The sequence below is a fragment of the Hemitrygon akajei genome, chromosome 6, assembly GCF_048418815.1.
Source record: "Hemitrygon akajei chromosome 6, sHemAka1.3, whole genome shotgun sequence".
NCBI lineage: Eukaryota > Metazoa > Chordata > Chondrichthyes > Myliobatiformes > Dasyatidae > Hemitrygon > Hemitrygon akajei.
Genome location: NC_133129.1, coordinates 71,308,542 through 71,329,857, shown reverse-complemented (window position 1 = coordinate 71,329,857; position 21,316 = coordinate 71,308,542). Strand labels below are relative to the sequence as shown.

Here is a 21,316-nt window from a genome sequence, read left to right as displayed (position 1 = left end):
GTGGTATGCTCTCTCTTTGATCCACCCCTTATATAAACCTTCTGGCAGATGACACATATGAATGTTTCATATGGAACTGGGGGCCAGGCAAGGGAACTGATGATTTCAGTAGCTGCTTTGTCAGAAGGCACAGCAGTGTCACTAATGATTAAGTGATCAAAGTTGACTACAAAAGCAATGTGTCCTCAAGTTAAACATTAAAGTATGCTCTATTTTTATCTACCCCATCTGTTTCCAGAGACATTATGGTTGGCAAATTCTCGTCAAGTTCTCCACATTTCAAGGGTAATTAAAATGTGCTGTAATATCAACCAGCTGCAACCCATTCCCAAAAATCAACCTCTGTTACATGCAAACAGGCTGAAGACCTGGGAAGTATGAGTAAGAGAGTCCAGCACACTGCAATAATTATCTTCAAAAATCACAAAAGATAATTGAGTAAAATTTCACTCGATTTTAGCAGGGTTCAAGGGGCAGTACCTAGCCTAATTTTGCAAATGAAAATTGACATTAGCTTTGCATGCTGGGAAACTAAAATGGAAACAAATACTCAGCAGATCAAACAGCATCTGAGGAACAACAAACTGATAATATTTTAGGTCAGTTGTGACAGAGTATTTGAGCCAAAATGATAATTCTGCTTCACCTTGCACTAGCACTACTTAACTTCATACAGTTTCCAGAATTTCCTGTAGCTTAATTATTCATAATTTTAGAACATCTTCTTTGAGAATTATTTTCTCCACAATTGGAACTACAAAACTGCACAGAATAGAAAACGTATTAGAAATTGTAATTTGTCACAACAAATCTCTGCTGCTCAGGGGAAAATTAAAGGATTAAAATACAAAGTGAACATGTCAGCTCAAGGACTGAGTTTCACCACAAGGGCAACAAGGCCATCTTTTCAAGTGCTATGAGGAATTGGCAATAGATGCAGACCTTACTTGACAGTCACAAATCTAATGGATGAATAAAAAAGTTATCTTTCTGCCTGCCTTTTCACTTGGAAGTGCTCAAGGTATATAGGAAATAGACAGGAGGCACAGATTTCAAGCTGCTTACTCCTACCTGGAAAGTGAAACTTAGAAGAACTTTCTAAGTTTGTGAGAATCAGCAAATGTTTCTCACATACAGCCATCAACTTCACTCTGACAAAACTTAGATTCATTCCTGAAAAGCAACAGCAGCTGCTTAATATATACCTCCCTTAGCAGTGGAACAGTATACTGCCTATACTAAACTGTAACATCGTCCGACCTACTATGAGGAAAGATAAGAGAGGAGCAGTTTGACTATGTAGACTCGTGACACAGCAATGTAGCAATATCTCAGCAAAAACAAACTCATTAGCTTTGACAAGCACAAGCAAATCTGCAGATGCTGGAAATCCAAAGCAACATGCACAAAATGCTGGAGGAACTCAACAGGCTAGGCAAGATCAGTGGAAAGTCAAAGGAACATGTTCCAAGCCTACATTGGCATCACTGCCCAACTCTTCCTATGCTACATCGATGACTGCATTGGTGCAGCCTCCTGTGCAACTCCTTTGTTCACTCATCCCTCCCCACTGATCTCCCTCCAGTTACTTATCCTTGCAAGCAGAACAAGTGCTACACCTGCCCCTACACCTCCTCCATCACTACCATTCAGGTCCCCAGTCTTCCAGAAGAGGCAACACTTCATCTGCAAATCTGCTGGGATCAGCTACTGTGTCCAGTGCTCCCAATGTGGCCCCCCTGTATATCGGTGAATCTGATGTAGATTGGGAGACAGCTTCACCAAGCACTTTTGCTCTATCTGCCACAAAAGAACAAGATCTCCCAGTGACAACCCATTTCCATTCTAGTTCCCATTCCCTGTTCTGACATGTCAGTCCATGGCCTCCTCTACTGCTATGATGAAGCCACACTCAGGTTGGAGGAACAACACCTGACATTCCATCTGGGTAGCTTCAACTGATGCTATGAATATCAATTTCTTGAACTTCCAATACTTACCCTTCCTTCACCATTCCCATTCCAGTTTCCCTCTCTCAACTTATCTCCTTCCCTGCCCATCACCTCCCTTTGGTGCTCCTCCCCTTCCGTTTCTTCCAATGTCTTTTGTCCTCTCCAGTCAGATTCCCCCTTTATCTCTTTCACCAATCATCTGCCCAGCTCTTTAGTTCACCCCCTCCATTTTCACCTATTACCTACCACCTTGTATTTCTTCCTTCCTTCTCCCCACCGTCTTTCTCTGACTTTTCCTCTTCCTTTCCAATCCTGATGAAGGGTCTTGGCCCAAAATGTCAACTGTTTACTTTTTTTCATAGATGCTGCCTGGCCTGCTGAGTTCATCAGCTTTGACTCTTGTCTATGTTTCTACTGTTGACATTGTGCACTGTGATAGCATTAATCGATAACCTTATTAGAAAAGCACTTTAGATAGCAACCACCATAAAATGATAGAATATAAGGGCTACAAGAAGGAATGAAAATGGAATTAGCTAAAAATGAACTGGCAGATTATTTCAAAAGATCAGTCAAGATGACAAGCAGACCCTTTAGTGATATTTCAGAAAACAGAATGGATACCTTCCAGTAAGAAAGAAAATTGCAAAGGAATTTAACTTTATGTTTTTGTTAACTTATATGTCTATCAACCATCCCACAGACATTACAACAAAGAAGCTGACCAACAAATCCCAATAAAGTTCCAAGTAAAATTCACAAGTTAAAAAAACAGATAATTGCCTAAGTACAAGGCAAAAGTAAATAAAACTAAAAGAGCAAAAGGAAAAAAAATGAATACACAATAAAGCTTGGCAGAAATATCAAATACAGTAAGATTTTCTAAAGATGTTTCAAAAAGAGTGTTAGTCTCAGAGAAGTGATTATAGGGAATTAATAAACGGAAGCAAGCAATGGTTGATCAATTGAAAAGGTAATTTAGAGAGCTATCCTAACTCTTACTACAGAAGATACAAGGCATAACCCAGAAGTTGTAAATCTAGAAATGGATCAGAGAAATTGCACTAAGGCAGTCGAATACGCAATTTCAAAGCACTTGGATTGATAAATCTTTTCTTCCTGAGGAACTTAAAAGAAACAACTACAGAGATAGTAGATACATTGCTATTAATTTTCTAAAATTCCATTAGATTGTAAAATAGCATATGTAAATACTGTATTCAAAAAAGGAAGGAGACTGAAAGCAGTTAGCTGAATACCTGCCTGAAGGACAATGTTGGAAGTTATTACTACAGTGCTATAGCAGGACACTGAGAAAATAAATCATGGGAATTAGGCCAAGTCAACATGGTTAGTGAAAGGAAATTTTGTCTGATGAAGTAATTGTAGTTCTTTGAAGAAGTAACATGTAGCATGGATGAAGGATAACCAGTTATAGGCATTTGTTAAGGTGCCACACCAAACGTTTACTGTGGGAGATAAAAAAAAATGTAATGTAGGCAGTAACATATTGGCATCAATAGAAGGTTAGCTGTCTGACAGAAAATAGAGAACAAGCATAAATAAGTCTTGAGACACAAGAGAGAGAGAAAAGATATTGAAATCTGCTTAAGGAACCGCGCAGGTCCAGCAGCATCTGTGAAGAATAAAGAACTTGTCTATGTTTCAAGTTGAAACCTTGCATCATCACCCTATATCTGATTGCACTATCCTGATGAAAGGCTGCGAGCAGAAACATTGACAGTTACTTCCCCCACGGTTGCTGCTCAACCTGCTGAGTTCTCCAGAAGATTGTTTGTTGCTCCATAGATGAGTCTTTTCTTGATTGGCAAGAGTGGTGTGCCACAAGGAGAGTGACCAGGGCCACAACTTTTATAATTTACATAAATGATTTGGAAGAAGGCACCAAAGGTATAATTGCTGAATTTGCTGATGACAGAAAAGTCAGTTGGAGAGGGGAGGGTACATAAAGAGTCTACAAAGGTTTATAGATAGGTCAAGAGGGAGGGTAAATTAAGTATAATGTAGGGAAATAGTTCATTGCCTAGTTGGAACAAATATAAAAATGAGTACATTATCTAAGTGGAGAGATATTTCAGATTATTTTATTCACAGGAAGAGTGACTGAAGCAGATAAGGTCCTGGAGGGCCTTGAGAGGGTGCACGTGCTGAGGATGTTTCTTCTTGCAGGAATCTGGAGAACAAGGTGTCCCTATTTAAAAATTAGGGGTCATCTATCTAAGACAAAGATGAAGTAGAGTACAATGTTATTCTCTTAGTTCGGAGTCTTTGGAACTATTCCTTTAAAGATAGGCTGCTTGAATATTTTTTAAGACAGTAATAGATGGATAATCAATCAGAAAGGAGGTGAAAGGTTACCAGGAATAGAAAGGAATGCAAAGTTGAGAAAGCAATCAAATCAGCAATGATCTTATGAAATGATAGGAGCATGGTTGCCTAATTTAGTTCCTGCCTCTAAATTATGTGTTTGTTAATTTATATGCCCATCATCCATTCCAAAGACATGATAAGAAAAGACTCACCAGAAGCTGGCCAACAAATCCCAAGCAAATTCCAAGTCAGACTCTTAACTTGTTAAAAAGCTTAGAGGTTCATAATTTATATTGCCTGCATTTCTAAGCACCTTTGGGAAATGGGCCATAAATAAAGGATATTTTAAAAATAGGAAACCATAAATAAGTGAAAACTTTATAGAGAACATGAATGTCACATTGGATTTGGTACTTTTGAATAAGAAGCAGAATCAGGTTTAATATCACTGGCATATGTCATGAAATTTGTTGTTTTGAAGGTGTCCTCAATGTTACAGAGGCTAGTACCCATGATGGAGCTGGATGAGTTTACAACTTTCTGCAGCTTTTTCCTCTATACTAGTTGATAATTCAACCATATAGAATGCTCTCCACAGTACATCGATATAAATTTGTGAGCGTCATTTGTGACAAAACAAGTCGCCTCAAACTCGAATGAAATATAGATGCTGTCGTGCCTACTTTGTAATTGCATCAATATGTTGGGCCCAAGATAGATCTTCAGAGATGCTGACACCCAGAAACTTTGTATGCATTTACACCAAAGAGCAAGAAGTGACATCTGGTGTTTCAAACTGACCATCTCTCATACATTTCCCTAGTGATTAACCCAGTAGTCCGTGCTGCTTTGCAAAAACTAAACCACTCGCTCTTCAGTGGTCATGTCTTACTTCAAGTCGCAAGGATAGTGAAGCCCCTGATGCAAAGGCACTTCCACTCATCACACCTCCGAGGTCACACTGACATTCTACTCTACCCTGTCGTTTATCCAGTGGAGGGCTCTGCTGACATCATACCCTTCAATCCTCAACTTAAATGGGCGCTATTTGTAACCTGCCATACTTGAAGCCACTGTACTTTGAAACTATTCTTTCCTCTGCCTCTTGTCATTCTTTCCACAAATGTCAGCTCCTCATAGAGTAAACCCATCAATCCTATTCCTTGGCTCATTCTTCAGAATCCGAAAAAAGATTTTCCCACAAGTACCTAATCAAACTCACTTCTGGAAGTCCTGAGTAATTCAATTTCTACCACCTTTACCACCAATGGGTTCCAGATCATTACTATATCAGCAATAAGTTAGTTCTCATTATATGTTATTTGTATCTTTTTCCATCAGGTTAAATTTCTATTCATATTCATGACACGATCTGTTTCACTCTAATCCATCAGGTTTATGTTGTTTATCAGAACATTCCTATCAGACCAATTACTTGTAACACACACAAAATGATGCAGGGACTCAGCAGGCCAGGCAGCATCTATGGAAAAAATCACAGTCGATGTTTCAGGCCGAAACCCTTCGGCAGGATGATTACTTATTATTTTTTGCATGCCCCTCAACACCACACCTTGCTCTGATAAAGGTTCTAGGACATGAGCATGTTCACCTTCTCTTTTTCCACAAATGCTGCCTGACCTGCTGAGATTTTTTCCCATCATTTTCTGTCTTAGTTTCAGATCTGGTACAGAGCCAACAACCTGTCTGTTAATGTGAACAAAACAAAAGAGATGGTTGTTACTTCAGGAGGGCACGGAGTGACCACTCCCTGCTGAACATCGACAGCTCATCGGTAGAGATCGTTAAGAGCTCCAAATTTCTTGGTGTTCATCTGGTGGAGAATCTCACCTGGTCCCTCAACACCAGCTCCATTGCAAAGAAAGCCCAGCAGCGTCTCTACTTTCTGCAAAGGCTGAGGAAAGTCCATCTCCCACCCCACCCCCCCATCCTCATCACATTCTACAGGGGTTGTATTGAGAGCATCCTGAGCAGCTGCATCACTGCCTGGTCCGGAAAATGCACCATCTCGGATCGCAAGACCCTGCAGTGGATAGTGAGGTCAGCTGAGAAGATCATCGGGGTCTCTCTTCCTGCCATCACGGACATTTACACTACACGCTGCATCCACAAAGGAAACAGCATTATGAAGGACCCGATGCACCCCGTCATACAATCTCTTCTCCCTCCTGCCTTCTGAGAAAAGGCTCCAAAGCATTTGGGCTCTCACAACCAGACTATGTAACAGTTTCTTCCCCCAAGCTATCAAACTCCTCAATACCCAGAGCCTGGACTGACAGCTTGCCCTATTGTCTTGTTTATTATTTATTGTAATGCCTGCACTGTTTTTGAGCACTTTATGTAGGCCTGTGTAGGTCTGTAGTCTAGTGTAGCTTTCTCCGTGCTTTTTTTTTACATAGCTCAGTCTAGTTTTTGTAATGTGTCATGTAACACCATGGTCCTGAAAAACGTTGTCTCATTTTTACTATGTACTGTACCAGCAGTTATGGTCAAAATGATAATGAAAGTGACTTGACTTGACTTGACTTGATTTCCAACATCTGCAGATTTTAATTTAGATTTCTAACATCCTAAAGCCTTCCAATGTAGGGAAAATGGCAGCCATTTTTAATATAGCGAGTTCTCATGTTATTTTGAGCAAATAATGCTTCAGAGATTTCAAATGGTGGATAAATATTAGCCAGATATTGGAGACAATTCTGCTGTTTCTTTTTCACAGTGGTGCCATGGGCACTTTTGTCTACCTCTGAGATTTAACAGTTTTATTTTCTCACCTTTCGGAAGGCACCTGTGATAGTGCAACACTCCTCAGACAGTATCTGGAAGACTGGTATTATGTGCTCAGAGATGGTCTAATGGGAGATAAAGTATCCAATTCTGCATTCAGAGGTAAGGGTCAAAGCTGGCACTGACTAAGTCCAATTGTATGAAATTTCATATGGACTGTTTATCTCCAAAGAGAGCTTTCTTCCATGTATTACAAAACAGCTTCTTTCTCCCCTAGAATGTAACATTCGATGTATATCAAGAGTGCAACATTAATAGATTGAAGTGACCATCACAAACTCAGGTTAAGATATGGTACATAAATTAACTCTTTCACAGCACATTACCATTGCATGTTTACATCTTTGAAGTGACAGGTGCAGAAAGCTCACTCCTGAAATCCGCTGAGGAAGAGGAGTCAGTCTCAACAACATCCTCATAAATCCCCTTTACACACTTTCTAAATTAATAGCACCTTTCCTATAGCATAGTGACAAAAACTGAACACCGAATTCCAGCAGCCCATGATGATGCTACGATTTCAGTCTCTAAGGCTGATGTGAATGAATCCTTCAGGAGAGTGAAACCACGGAAAGCACCCAGCCCAGACGGGGTCATTGGCTGAGTATAAAAGACCTATGGTGATCATCTGGCTGGAGTGTTCACCAATATCTTTAACCTCTCACTTTGGCAGTCTGAAGTACCCACCTGCTTCAAGCAGGCTTCATTTATACATGAGCCTAAGAAGAACATGGAACCTGCCTCAATGACTATCATTCAGGTGCACTACACCCACTGTAATGAAGTGTGTTGAGAGTTCGGTAATGAAATAACTCCTGCCTGAAAAGTGACTTGGATCCACTTCAGTTTGCCTGCCATCACAACAGATCAACAGCAGATTCAATTTCATTGGCTCTTCACTCAACTATGGAATATCCAGACAGTGAAGACGCATACATGAGGATAATCTTCATTGATTACAGTTCGCCGTTCAATGCTATCGTCCCCTCAAAACTAATTCAATACCTTGGCCTCAACATCTCATTGTGCAACTGGATCCTTTATTTCCTCATTTGCAGACCCCAGTCAGTTTGCATTGGCAACAACATCTTCTCTATCAGCACAGGTGCACCGCAAGGCTCATGCCGAGCTCCCTGCTCTACTCGCTTTACTCTTATGACTGTACAGCTATACAGAGCTCCAATGCCATATTTAAATTTGCTAATGACACCAGTGTCATTGGCCAAACCAAAGGTGATGATGAATCAGCATATAGGAGGGAGAATGAGGAGTGGTGCCACAGCAACACCCTCTCGCTCAATGTCAAAGGAGCTGATTATTGACCTCAGGAGGATAAAACTGGAGGACCATGAGCCAGTACTTATCAGGGTATCAGAGATGAAGAGGGTCATCAACCTTAAATTCTTTAACATTATCATTTAAGAGCATCTGCTCTGGGCCCAGTATATAAATGCCGTTATAAAGAATGCACATCAGTGCTTCTACTTTCCTAGAAGTTTACAAAGATTCAGCATGTCAGCTACAACTTTGACAAACTTCTACAGATGTGTGATGGAGAGTATTCTGACTGGTTGCATCACAAGCCAGTATGGAAATACCAATGCCCTTGATTGGAAATGTATAAAAAGTTGTGGATACAGCGCAATGAATCACAGGTAAAGCTCTCCCACAATCTAGCATATCTACATGGAGTGCTGTCACAGGAAAGCAACATCCATTATCAAGGACCACCATCATCCAGGCCATACTCTCTTCTCGGTACTTCCATCAAGAAGAAGGTACAGGAGCCTCACAATTTTCTGGAACAGTTATTACTCCCACCATAAGGCTTTTCTCCCTCTCTTCACTCTCCCAGTTTCACCTATCATCTGTCACCTTGTACTTCTTCCTCCCCTCCCCCCACCTTCTTACTCTAAAGCCTTCCCTTCCTTTCCAGTAATGAGAAAGGGTCTTGGCGTAAAACATTGACTCTTCACTCTTTTTCATAGTTGCTGCCTAGCCTGCTGAGTTCCTCCAATGTTTTGTGCGTGTGGCTCTTGAACCAGAGCAGATAACTTCACTCGCCCCATTACTAAACATTCCTACAACCTATAGATTTACTTTCTATGTTGTTGATTTTTATTTATTATTATTATTACATTTATTCTCTCTCTTTTTGTATTTTCACAGTTTGTTGTCCTTTGCACACTGGTTGCTTGTCTGTCCTGTTGGGCGCAGTCTTTCATTGTGTCTCTTATATTTACTGTGAGTGCCCATGAGAAAATGAATCTCAGGGTTGTATATGGTGAAGCATATGTACCTTGATAATGTATTTACTTTGAACTTTGAAAGTTCAATATCCTATCAAACTGCAACATTACATTCCCAACTTCTATATTTAGCACCATGACTGATGAATGCCAGTGTGACAAAAGCCTTCTTCAATACTCTGTTTACTGGTGACAGCACTTTCAGAGAGCCATGAACTTGTACTCATAGGACACTCTGTTCTACAAAACATCCAAGAGCCCTACCATTCACTGTGAAAGTCCTACCCTTGTTTGTCTTCACAAAAAGTAATACATGTTTTATAAATATTCATTCCTTTACAGCCATCCAATTTACTTTGTCTTTGCAGTACATGTAATTGATTCATGAATATTGTAATTAATGGCACGCTCTACTCATGGGATTACACAGCATGAAAATAACAAAATGTTTTACCCAGCTTTGTCGATTTACAATATTTCCTTTGGCAATGCTTTTCCCAGGTACATATCCCTTTTAACAGATCAATGAATAGCTCTTATACTACTAGTCAATTGGCTGGTTTATTGATTGATCCTAAGGATATTGTTGAGGCAGTTATGACATTTTAAAAATGTTTATCTATTTAAAAGATGTTTGTCATAATATTTGGAAAGGAAACAAGATACCATATCCACCTCAATACTGCTCTCAAAGTCTCAAGGTCAATTCAACAGCCCTCATAAGTTTGAAGCCTCAGAGTTGCCAATGCAATTTGATAGAAGCAAGCTGGGAATATTTCATGCGCCCATTCAATAATCCAAAGATGAGAGACAAAGGGCAAGAATGGCATATTCTGTGAGGTAGAAAGAGAGAGGCACTGGTACAGAGAAAGGGATAGCAAACATGATTTTATTGGAGTCACACTGAGTAAGCAAGAAATGGTTGCAAGAGTAAGAACTAGCATCAAAATAAATAGGATAATAATGAGCTGATGGGGTAGATAATGTTGGAAATGTTGCATACACAGACACAGACATGTGGTGCAACAAAGCCAAACTGAGGTTGTGACATTATTTAATCCTCTTCTTGACTCTTTCCATCTAAACCATTTAACATAATCCACATTTTTTGCTTTGAATTTATTAATGCACCTTTTAATGCATCTCTGGTACACATCACTGAATTTCATTTGTTAACATGGTTAATTTTCCTCATCAATGATGTCATGTTGACCAGCTGCATTTATAAGGCCATTAGCATAGTAAAACATCACAACACTCCTCCTTAAACTTATCTTATTGATCCCAAAATGTCTGAACAAAGAGATTACACGACAATGGAAAACTATGAAATCAGAACTTCAGACTTCTGCTCTTTCTTTTGACAATTTATAACGCAAAAGAACCAGTAAACTGATAAACCATGGCAAATTTTTCACATCAGAGTCTGCCAGTCCAGTCCATGTGACATAATAACAATGGAAAAGCAGTCCCAGTTAGTAAGACAATAAGACCATAAAACATAGGAGCAGAGTTAGGCCACTCAGCCCATTGAGTCTGCCCCGCCATTCCATCACGGCTGATTTATTATCCCTCTCAACCCCATTCTCCTACCTTATCCCCATAACCTTTGACACCCTGACTAATCAAGAACCAATCAACCTCTGCTTTAAATATACTCAATGACTTGGCTTCCACAGCCATCTATGCAATGAATTCCACAGATTCACCATCCTCTAGTTAAAGAAATTTCTTCTCATCTCTGTTCTAAGTGGATGTTCCTCTATTCTAAAGCTGTCCCCTCTGCTCCTAGACTCCCCACAAACATCCTCTCCACATCCACTCTTTCTAGGCCTCTCAATATTGGTAGGTTTCAATGAAATCCTCCTCCCCCTCAGGGATAGCATAAGCTGGTAGACCTGTTAGGTCTTACACAGGTGGATAATGTGGTGGAGGTATTGATGTTGAAAATGGACTCCAGATCCCATCCAAAAGCCGAAAGGAGATCCAGTAGTGTTAAACCCAAGGCAGATACCTAACAGCTGGAGCCAGGAAGAAAAGAGCATAATCCAACATTCTGCATCAGTCTGTCTTTTCTAACATTGATTCATTTCTGGGATTTGAGCAATGCTGGCAAGACCAGCATTGATTACCCTTCCCCAATTCCCTTAAGCCAGTGATGGTTTACCACCATCATGGCCCATGATATTCCTTCTGGTGAAGTTGCTCCAACAGTTGTTGTTCCTTTCCATGCTTTGTGGCACAATGGGCAGCATTCCTTGTCATTTCTTTATTTTCCTTTTATGAGGCCAAATTGCTAGCTTGACACTCACCCAGCACAGGTAGAAAGCATGCAAGGAGGTGGCTGGATTCAAACTCAAGACGTCTAGCCTTGAAGTCCAGTGCAGATGCTACTACATGAACGACTGGCTTTGTTCCAACAGTGGCATTAGATTAGGAGTTCCCAGTGGCATTGGAGGAATACCTATAGATTGCCAAGTCGGATGGTGTGAGACTTGGAGGGGAACATGCGGGTGGTGGTGTTTCAATGATTCTGCTGCCTTGTCCTTTTTGTGGATAGAAGTTGCATGTTTGGAATGTGTTGTCCAAGTAGCCTAGTAACTATAGTACTTGTGTGTGTGTGTGTGTGTGTGTGTGTGTGTGTGTGTGTGTGTGTGTGTGTGTGTGTGTGTGTGTGTGTGTGTGTGTGTGTGTGTGTGTGTGTGTGTGTGTGTGTGTGTGTGTGTGTGTGAGAGAGAGAGAGAGAGAGAGAGATTTTCCAAATTGGTTTGGGACCAAGGTATTATGCCAAAAGAATGCATTAATATGGGTATAGCAAAAGTGCTTATTGCCTTTGTTCTATGAAGAGAGATAGTGAATTCTCCTGACTTTCAATGGTTAAGTGAAGGGGGGGGGGGGGGAGGAGATGTGATTACCAAAGCAAAACATGTCTTCAGAGAACTACTGGACTGTTCTGTACTATATTTAAACAATTTCCAATTCATGAGGAAACAGTAGACTGATCAAAGCTGCCATGGCCAACATACCCAAGATAGTATTTTTTTTAATTCGAAGCTGGAAATGGAAAAGAAAATGCTGGAAAAAATAGCACATCATGTAGGATCTGTGGAGGGAAAATCAGGTCAAAGAGTACCAAGACAAAAGAAATAATCTGAAATATGAACTTCTTTCCCCTGTCCACAAATGCTGCTAATTTTTTCCAGTGTTCTTACAGTTCACATTGCAGCCGAGCAGCCCTGGACAACATGGCAGGTTAATAACGATGAAACGTACCTGTGGCCAGTCAGCAAGGAGAAGAAGCCTGTCAACCACCAATCACACATTTAAACCACCAACAAGATGCTGGTGGGACGCAGCAGGCCAGGACGAAGGGTCTCGGCCCAAAACATCGAACATACTTCTTCCTATAGATGCTGCCTGGCCTGCTGCGTTCCACCAGCATTTTGTGTGTGTTGCTTGAATTTCCAGCATCTGCAGATTTCCTCGTGTGTACTCATTTAAACCACTGAACAATGATGATAAAGTATAGGACACGTGATAAAAGAAAGGGTCAGTCTGGTCATGTGAACTACAGTCAGAGAAGGTGACACAGTCGGTCAAATCGCAGTCAAATGAAGTGGTTTAGTCAACTGAGCTACAATCAGAGGAGGTGATCTAATCAGTCAAAATACATTCAGGAAAAATGAGCTGGCCTAGTGAGCAGCAATTGGAGAGGGGTTGAGATAGCTAGTCGAAGGAATCATCAATATTGTTAGTTGAATTATGATTGAAGGAGAGACCAATTTTGTCAATCAAACTGCAGTTAGAGGAGAAGCCTTCTAAGTATGGGAAAAAAAGTCAGTTGAGGTGATCCAGCCAGTTGAAATCAAGGAAGTATGCTTGGCTCAAAGAGAGAAGTTGAGGAATAATCTTGCCCAGCAACTAAGTTGGGGTATCATAATGATTTCTGTGATCTGTTCTAGTGTGGGAATATTGGTAGTATTTGTGGGAGTGTAACATACACTAAAATGAAGTTCACTACTTCAAGGATGTTATTTGCCTTGTAAATTATAAAGACCAACTTCTATAAAAAAAGTGAAGAGTTTAAACTATCACATTGCTACAATGCACAGGAGCACGAGAAAGGGACACGGTGTTACTACAAGATGCAGATTTACAGGAAAATATAAAAAGGAGCAAACAGAGATGTAACCTCCAGTACCTCCCCACCACCTCCATTCAGTCTGTACCCAACCTTGCCAATCAAGCCCATTGCTTCAATTGTTAGAACTTCAGTTCTTTCCTCACTTTGGCGATGGGACCACCACCTCGCCTTGCCTCGGTTCTGCCGCATCAAATCACCTCCAAGTCCAAAGAGAAGTTACAGAAATCATGTACTCCATATTGTTGAAATAGAGATTTGTGAAACTGAGAAAAACATCTATTTAAATCACCACTCAAAATATCTATATTCTGGGGATTAATCAATACCTTTCACAGAACATGCCTAAGGCTACTCTGACCAGAAGTCAATACAAACACCTGCAAATTGAAGTCTTTGCTGTGCTTAAATTGGTAAATAGACTGAGACAAATGGAGCATCTCCGGGAGGTACATTCATAAACAGCATAGATAAATTCACAACAGTTTGCCATCACTGAAGCTTGGGGTACAGTGACTCTATTGCTGTTAAGTTACTTTTTTCATATCCGGGGGCCTGGAATCCTGATCTGCACTCACAAGTTTCAATCCGAGCATAGCAGCTGGAGAATTTAAATTCAAGGAACTAATATCCCTGAAAAAGAAATGATTGTTGTGGAAGTCTGTCTAGTTCACTAATGTTCTTCAAGTGAGTGAACCTGTCGCTCACACCTAATCTTGACTGTAGGTGACTTCAGGTTTCTGCCAATGAGCTCTGACATGGGCTGGCAAGGAAGAATAAGTTGAAAGGATGCAGCAAAATGGGAAGGCCAGAGGAATTGGGGTGAATGCTCTATTGAGAACCTATGGGCTGGCCGGCGGTCACTCTTACGGAAGGACTGAGCTTGTGCAGCCGATCTCCTCGTACGCAGATGAAAAGATGTTTCTGATATTCTGAGATTTATGTGATCATTGGACTGTACTTTATTTTGGTTTCCTTCTGTTTTCCGGCATCTTTTATTTCTTGTGGCCAATTGGCGGGAGGGTGGGTAGTCTGTAAAGTTCTTTATGTAAGGGAGGAGTTGTGAGTTTTGATGCAGCCGTCACTTTTTTTCTGTGAGTGAGGGGGTCGGGGATTGTTATTGTCGCTGTTTTCTTTTACGAGTGAGGGGGTCGGGGATTGTTATTGTCGCTGTTTTCTTCTACGAGTGAGGGGGTCGGGGATTGTTATTGTCGCTGTTTTCTTCTACGAGTGAGGGGGTCGGGGATTGTTATTGTCCCTGTTTTCTTCTACGAGTGAGGGGGTCGGGGATTGTTATTGTCGCTGTTTTCTTCTACGAGTGAGGGGGTCGGGGATTGTTATTGTCGCTGTTTTCTTCTGTGAGTGAGGGGGTCGGGGATTGTTATTGTCGCTGTTTTCTTCTGTGAGTGAGGGGGTCGGGGATTGTTATTGTCGCTGTTTTCTTCTACGAGTGAGGGGGTCGGGGATTGTTATTGTCGCTGTTTTCTTCTACGAGTGAGGGGGTCGGGGATTGTTATTGTCGCTGTTTTCTTCTGTGAGTGAGGGGGTCGGGGATTGTTATTGTCGCTGTTTTCTTCTACGAGTGAGGGGGTCGGGGATTGTTATTGTCGCTGTTTTCTTCTACGAGTGAGGGGGTCGGGGATTGTTATTGTCGCTGTTTTCTTCTACGAGTGAGGGGGTCGGGGATTGTTATTGTCGCTGTTTTCTTCTACGAGTGAGGGGGTCGGGGATTGTTATTGTCGCTGTTTTCTTCTACGAGTGAGGGGGTCGGGGATTGTTATTGTCGCTGTTTTCTTCTACGAGTGAGGGGGTCGGGGATTGTTATTGTCGCTGTTTTCTTCTACGAGTGAGGGGGTCGCTGTTTTCTTCTACGGGTGAGGGGGTCGGGGATTGTTATTGTCGCTGTTTTCTTCTATGAGTGAGGGGGTCGGGGATTGTTATTGTCGCTGTTTTCTTCTGTGAGTGAGGGGGTCGGGGATTGTTATTGTCGCTGTTTTTTTCTACGAGTGAGGGGGTCGCTGTTTTCTTCTACGAGTGAGGGGGTCGGGGATTGTTATTGTCGCTGTTTTTTTCTACGAGTGAGGGGGTCGCTGTTTTCTTCTACAAGTGAGGGGGTCGGGGATAGTTGTCCCTGTTTCGTTTCTGCGGCTGAGGGTTTCAGGGATTGTTACTGTCGCTGTTTTTTTCTGTGGGGGAGGGTAAGATCTCATGCTATTGCCGCTGATTTTTTTTCACCGGGGTGTGGATTTAGGTTCTGCGAGTTTTGTTTCTTTTTTTCGTGCCGGTGGGGATGGCACCTACTTCCCTACATGCACCTCTCCTCCCTTAGGTTGCCCACTTTAGTGTCCTGGTATCAAACATGGTGATAATGTTTCCATCCAAGAGACTGGGAAAATTGTACTAGGCTGAGGGCAATGAATGAATATTGCCCATTGATGTATCATTCAGATTGCATTGGAAATATGTTGTAAGAATGACTGGATGTTAGGAAAGTGCCTGGGGCTGGAGGAGTTCGAAGATGATCAAAAGCACAAACATAATCATTCATCAGGACCACACCCCTGTGGTCAAAGGTACAACCCACTTTGAGAAGTACAGAATCTGAGTTGGAGCTTCATCGCTCGCCCACGGCTGTTCTAGCAAGCGTGTTCATCACCAAGCAACAGTGAGGCAACTGCTTGTCTAGGAATGGAACAATGATCATACTAGACTAATCGTGATCTCCCAGGAAACACAGATGTCATGCTAAACTAAAAGGCAGCATTTCACGACGATCACATACATTCTTACCCAACTGACTTTCAGAAGTAGTAATGCCACTGTTCAATTAACCTTTAAGTTCACTTGGGACAGTCCCGTCTTAAATTACAAAGTACTTCAGTGGCTGTCCTGATGTTTGTGAGAGCCATACTGCAGTAATAGCACCCTCCCACATGGAGTCATGATGATAGAAAGATCCTTACCCGGAGACCCAGGCTTAGGACGCTTACTGACACTCTTGTCAGCATACATGGGGAGTATTTTTCAGATGAAGCATTTAGCTGAATCCCTGGCCATTCTCTCAGATGGAACTGAAAGAGCTGAGACCGGGAAATCTAGGAGAGGTTGTGTGGTGCCGGGATCAAAATTAGTAATTGGTTTATTATTGCCACATGTACTGATATACAATGAAAGGCTTTTTTAAAAAAAATTCCATCCATACAGATCATTCCAAACATAAGTAAATAACAAAAGGAAAAGCAATAAGAGATGATACTGTTGTATGTTTTCACAAACAAAACAATGTGAGGCATTTTATGTTTAATAAAAACCATAACAACTCACTTATTGTACTCCAAAACCTGAACACCAAGCACAGTAATGGGAAACTTCATGTAATTACATCATCACGTCAGACCGGCATCTCAAAGTGAACCCCAGCTCAATGTCAGTGGTTGTGAATTACGTACGTTTCCCCCAATTACATTACCCTACACAGGCGCCCCAGAATTCACTAAAATCGGCACCGTGAGCCTGTCAGGACCTTGGCTAAGCCACCTGGCTCGAATCCTATGTTCTATGGGTGGAGAAGCAGAAGGTGTCTCCGGCTCGTTCAGAGGTGTGGACGACACACTCATGGGCATGTTGTGATACCAGGGGCATTGTAGCAGAATCCTCAGAATCTTGGTGGGATGGTTAAGGTGATTCTACCAAAAAATATTCAGTTTTACCTTTCTTATCTATGATAAAAGTCTTTCCTCACAGTTCCCAAATGCAGAATGGGCCATCGTAAGGGGACTTAAGAGGATGTTGGTTGCTCATGTTGGGCAAAAACAAACAAGGCGGAATGCAGGTCAAATGAAAGCCAAGAGTGTTATATGCCATGATGGGAGGCAGGAATAGGTTCAAAGGAATTGAATTTATTGAAGATGGTAGAATGCTGTTGAGAGGCTAACCAGACAGTCACAGCATCAGGAGTAAAATCACCTGGCACTCCTAATGGTTGCCCTATATCAACTCAGCCATGGATGACTGCAGGTCCTCTTTTGGAGCTGTTCTGAGCCCCAGCAGGACCCACGGGAGATGATCATGCCAACACTTTTCCATCAGGAATGCCCTCAGAGTAGCCTTTATGGAGCAGTGAAACTGCTTGCATAGGCCATTGGATTGAGGGTGATAAGTCATAGTGTGATGTACCCTAACACCAAGGTTGTGGGCCAGATGTCTGATATGCATTGGGGACCGCGATCAGAGGAAATATTGGATGGAATGTTAAACCGAGCAATCCAGGTACTGATGAACGCCAGAGCCACGTCTGCAGCCATTGTTGATGCTAGATGACTAACCTCTGGCCACCTGGTGCTACGGTCCACCATGTTAAGGAGGTGTGTAAGGGGGGGAAGAGGACTAACATGGTCCAGATTGACATGGTCAAACCGTGTCTCAGAGACCTCAAAAGGTGCCAATGGCACCTGAACAGCTAATTTTTGCCCGCTGCCGCTCCACACAGGCTGCAGTCCAATCATGCACATCTTTTCTGTGGCTGTGCCATGCAAACTTTAGTGCAACCAGTTTCTGTGAGCCCTTCCAGCCTGGATGCAAGAGGCCAGATATAGAGACAAAAACAGTCCGTCATCCGTTTGCAGGCACTGGTGGGCAAGGGTGACCAGTTGAGACATCGCACAGGAGAGAAACCCCAGCTTCCCCAAAATTAATGTCAGCCAACCACAGGCCCGTAACTGCAGTTCGGTAAGCCTGGCCTCTATGTCAGTAACTTGGTTGTTCCCATACCGGCAGAGTCAATCCCTCTCTGTATAGCCTCAGCCTGACCGTGAGAGGCATTCAGCCTTATTTTTCCCCTTGGTATGTTGTATATTAGTTGTAAACACTGATACGTAGGCCAAATGGTGTTGTTGCCGTGCAGACCAAGGGTCTGATATTTTGGCCACTGTGTGCACGAGAGGATTGTGGTCAATAAACGCTGTGAAATGGTGACCCTCTAGAAGAAAATGAAAATGGTGGACGGCCAGACAGAGACTGAGAGACTCACAGTCAAACGTGCTGTACTTCCTTTGGGGGAGGGGGCAGGGACGGGACAGAGCTGCTGTCTGAAGAATGTGAGTGGCTCCCACACGCCTCCGACCAACTGTTCACGAACAGCAGAGTCTGAAGCGTCAGTGGTAATTACTATAGGTGCATTGGGGGGCAGGTGTGCCAGTAGGGTCACGTTAGAAAGAGCTTGTTTGTGTCATGAAATGCACTGGTCAGGTCCCTTGACCAGCTAAGTGTGTGATTAGGGATATTGCCTCTAAGCGGACTACACAGAGAAAACGTAAGTTCAGCAACACGCAGAATGATGGGGTGATAGAAATGCACCATACCTCAAAATTCCTGCAGTTTTTTAGTAGTGTGGGCAGTGGGAAATCCATAATAATGGCTACTTTTGATGGGAGGGGTTTCGTACCTTCTGTGGAGATGTGATGGCCAAGAAAGTCAATGTTGACAACCCAAACTGCCATTTAGCAGGGTTAATAAACAACCTGTGTTGACTTAAGTGCTTGAAAAGTGTGTGGAGAGGAGATAACGTGTTCAGATTCGGATGCACTGATGACAAGTATGTCATCCACGTAAACAAAAAGAATGTCTAAGTCTTTTAATACAGAGTCTATCAGCCGTTGGAAAGTCTCTCCTGCAGTTTTCAGCCAGAATAGCATGCATAGATACTCAAAAAGTCCAAATGGGGTTACCACAGCTGTTTTGGGAATGTCTTCCAAGCACAAAAACATCTGATGGTAGCCCTTAACTAAGTCAACTTTAGGAAAAATATTAACTTTCCGGCTAAATGTGCTGAAAAATCTTGGATGTGTGGGATCGGGTGGCGATTAAAGGTGGTGACCTCATTAAGGTGTCAGTAATCGTCATATGAGCAGCAACCAGCACTGGACCTAGGGACCATAATGGAGGGGTGAAGCCCGGGGGCTATTTGACCGGTGTACAACTGTGAGTCTTTCCATGTTGGAAAACTCAGCCTTCGCAGTTACCAGTTTGTCGGGGTCTAGTCTACATGCACGGGCATGGATTGGTTATAGAAATGTGGTGCTCGACCCCATCGTTTGTGGCTGTTGTGGAGCATGTGGGCTTGGTGAGGTTTGGGAATTCACCCAGCAGTCAAGTAAACTCACATGTAGTGGTGCATGCGCTTGACAGAGTCATTGTGGGGAACTTACTGGGGGACCAGGGTAACGACCCAAAGTCCTTGACATCCACTAACAGTGCTCGGGCACACAGGAAATCTGCACCAAGCAGAGGTCTAGCCACTTCAACCAGGACGAAGTCCCATGTGAAACATTGCCCACTGCAGCAGAGTGTCACCCATCGTGTCCCATGTCTGGATCCTGCTGCCATTAGTGGCCTCCAGCAAGGTTTCATTGTTCTGTGCCTTCTCATTACTAGGCAATGCCAGCAACACACTCAACTGAGCAGTCGTGTCACCCAGGAAGCGTCATCCTGAAAGGGTGTCCATAATAAACAGTAGATGGCAGCTGGAATCCACGATGTTCACAGGCGTCTGATGTCCAGTACGCAGGCAGTGTCGAAGCTGCAAGGTGGCAGTCACTTCCTGGCACTCGTACCAAAGCGAGGATGGTAAAAACACAGAGCCGGTATTGTCTGCTTGAAGACTTTGCTGACCGGGCTGATTGAGGTAGGGAAAGGAGGAGGAATTATGTACCTCTGCCTGGCTGAATGTCCTTTTAGGAAGCACCCGACAGTCCGGCATGGGTGCATTAGCGAGGGCTATGCAAATTTGATCAGGCACTTGCTGCATGAAAAGTTCATTAGAAATAAAACAAGGATGATGATTTCCCAGGAGAGACAGCACCCGGTCCATTAGCTCCAACAGCTTAGCATTGACGAGGCTGGGCAAGGAGAACAACTGTTTTGCACACTCAAACTTCAGTCATCCAAAATTCTGTAAAGGTAGGTTTTCAGCAATCGCTATCTATTGTGTTCAAGTGGACTCACTGCTCCCACTGCCGTGGAGTTGGTAAACGATGGTACCACATTGAAATATTTGGTGTTGTTGGCAGAGATTTCTTACAGCACGAATTGGGCCTCGGCTTGTAAAAACCTAGCAACAGCATTTTGCTCCCAAAACTCCAACAGTTTCAAAGTGACTGCATTGATCGACATATTCAATAACTCTGAAATCATCCTAGAGCATCGGGGTCACCAATGTAGGTTTTCACAAATAAAACAACATGAGGCATCTGATACTTAAGAAAATCCCTAACCACTCATTTATTGTACTCCAAACACTGAACACAGAGCACGGTAACTGAAATTCACGTAATTACATCATCATGTCAACTTAAAGTGAACACCAACTCAATGTCAGTGGTTGTGAATTATGGATGTTTCCACCTATCACATTACCCCACAGTGTTATAGTTACAGAGAAAGTGCAGTGCAGGCAAACAAATAAGATGCAAGACTATGGCCCTTAAAAGAAAAAACTTGTACCTTGGCCTTGGGATGTCAGACACATGTGAAATACCTTCATAAGCAGAGAAATGCAGCAACGGAGGTGTGCAATGCAGGATCCTATAAAACGTGATGCACTGTAAACCTGATTTAATGATGGTGAAGAGAGATAAGAATGGGCCAGTATTCCTGGGGGATTTAATGCCATGGAATCTCTACATCTGAGACGATGCAGAGCACCTTGCATTAACATCACATCCAAAAGCACCCTCAAGCACTGCACTGAAGCATCATCCTTTTTAGATCCCAATCCTAACTAAATCCTTAACTCTCTCCTGGGATAAGAACGCAATCAACAGAGCAGATACCACCAG

At 42.5% G+C, this 21,316-nt stretch overlaps 1 protein-coding gene across 8 annotated transcripts in view; it reads right to left on the bottom strand.

Moving 5' to 3' along the window:
* plppr1 (phospholipid phosphatase related 1) overlaps window positions 1-21,316 on the bottom strand; it is a 118,218-nt gene that overhangs the window by 49,426 nt on the left and 47,476 nt on the right. The window lies entirely within an intron of this gene.